Source organism: Crocodylus porosus, unplaced genomic scaffold (assembly GCF_001723895.1).
Source record: "Crocodylus porosus isolate Cpor-Errol unplaced genomic scaffold, CroPor_comp1, whole genome shotgun sequence".
NCBI classification, from domain to species: Eukaryota; Metazoa; Chordata; order Crocodylia; family Crocodylidae; genus Crocodylus; species Crocodylus porosus.
In genome coordinates, this window is record NW_017728949.1 from 7521865 (window position 1) to 7524370 (window position 2506).

Consider the following 2506-nt stretch of genomic DNA (forward strand, 5'->3'; position numbering starts at 1 on the left):
CATTTTGTTGATCAAGTTGTCTTGTTTACCTTTGCTTGCTTACGTGTAAACTCGTTAGACCACACACATTTTTTTTAATTGTATTTTAAAATGTAAATAAAACATCATTTTTACTCCTACACACCAGTGATGTTATTTTATTACTCTTAGGGGCAAGGTTTGTAATTGCTGTGCAGCCCCTGTGTATTAGGGCTGTGCAAAGCTTCGGCCCCTGATTCGATTCAGCCCAATTGGTTGGCTGAATCTCTGAATCGAATCAGGAGACCCTTTAATCTCTCCAAATCGAATCAGAACCCTCTGAATCGATTCAGAAAGATTTGGCAAGTTGGATATAGACACAGCTTTAAATGTTTTTTCTACATGACTCATGGTACCAGGTGGCTCATGAATGTTGTGGTGGATGGAGCATTCTACAGGAGCGTGGGGGGCTCCCTAGTGCACTTGGCAGAAGCACTTCCAGTCCACTTTCGGGTCTGCCGGGGAGCGTGCAGGGCCCCCCTCCCCCACATCTCCCCGGCTTGGTGACTGGTGCCTCCTGGGTTTGTAGAGGGACACACCAGGGGGTCGCCCCACAACCGATCACTGAGCCAGGTGGGCGCGGGGGGGCCCCCAGCATGCTTCCTGGTGGACCCAGAACCACTTCTAGATTCACTGCTGAGCATGTGGGGGGGCCCACCTGTGCTCCTGTGGGATGCTCCATCCACCTCAGCATTGCAGTGTTCATGAGCTGCACCTGGCACCTCAAGGAATGTGGAAAAAAATTTTAAAGCTACGTCTATGGCTGAATTACTGATTTTCCGAATCGGCATCGAATCTTCAGATTCGGCCAAATTGAATCGGGGACAGTGATCTGAATCAACAAATCTGTCCCCAGTTCGGGCCGAATCTGAATTGGATATGGCTCATTTTGCACACCCCTACTATGTATTAGCTTGGCTCTGCCACCTGCACAAGAATCTGTGGTACAAGAAGCATCCCAGGGCACACAGGATGGGCTAAGGGTTGGGTGTTCTGCTTCAGCCATTACATGCCCCTTCAGAGGCTGCTGGGGCACATGCTATGGGTTTTATATAAGTCTTCCACCAGTTTTGTCCCTGGGCTTGCCTAAAGCAAATGGTATAATTTTTGTGTAGTGTCCACACTATAAGACTGCCATAGTCCATGCTTGAATCTTCTAGTATGAGCTACTCCTTTACTACATTATTGAGTTAGGCTGGAAATCTTTCCCAGTTTTTAATAATGGAGTACTAACTTCAATAATGAAGTACAGCAAAAGCTGTGTTATCTGGCATCCAGAGGGAATGGGGAGTGCTGGTTAATCAAATATGCTGGTTATCTGAGAGGGGTCTGTTCGGTCCGCTGCCCCTCCCACTGCTGGTGCCCCAGGGGTTTCATGCCCTGGTGTCAGCATGCTGGGGGACAGGAAGGGGGGCTCCGACACAGGCTCCTTTGCCTCAGACTGTGGGACTCAGTTAAACCGGAAGTGCCATGGTGGGACTTCCAGTTGCACTTTTGGAACGTTAGTTGGCATGCTGGTTAATAAAGCATGCCAGTTAAAGTGCCGGATGGCACAGCTTTTATTGTATTTTAATAACGGGGTATAAATTTTAAAGGGTACTTGTTAAAGTTAACACACTTAAACAGTTTCAGGCTGGATTGTTCATTTGTGAACCAAAAAGGCCACTCACTATTCTGTACTTAGGTCAGCAGGGTAAATTGGACTTGATTTTCATTCCTGTTGGCAGGATTCATTATTGCACTGAAGCAAGTAATGTTGCACCCAGGGAAATGTGATGTAAGAGGCAGAAACTGAGCCCAGCCTCTTTCACTGGTACCAGCAAACTTCAAACTTTTTGTTAGTCTTATATTTCTAGACTATTCTGAATATTCTATAAATGAGAGTCATAGCCCTCCGATATGAGAAACATAAATAAAATACCAGCAAAAAGGTTTAAAGTGTCATTGCAATGCATGTAACAGGACAGGGGGCATGGAATAAGGGGCATGTCAGAATGTTACAAAACAGCCAATTTGTTTTATTGGATGATCAGCCATCTCCCAAATCGGGGTCATATGAGTTCACAAAATTTTTGCCCAGATCTGAACAAAATACAGGATGAGGTTGGGGATGGGGGAATAAAATATTTGCCTAAAGTAAATGATTGACTACATAAGTCCTATAAACCAAACCTCTGGATTACTCAGTCAGGCTGGGGTGAAATCGAGTGTGACCTTGGGGAGGGAATGGATTCGAACAGAACATGTTGTTTTATAGAAATATGGCAAGTCGCTTACTTTTTTCATGCAATCCTTCAGAGCCAGTGGTAGTCTCTAGTGTCATTCTGTTTGTTGTGCCAATAACCTTGCATGGTACTTTAGTTTAAATTTTCCATATCATAAAGATTATACAAAAAGCAAGCAGAGCTGATTCTTTAATCTGTGGAGGGCTCAAGTCAGGGTCAAGAGTCTCAGCCTGAGTTCTTGTGGCCAATCATTTAAGAGATGC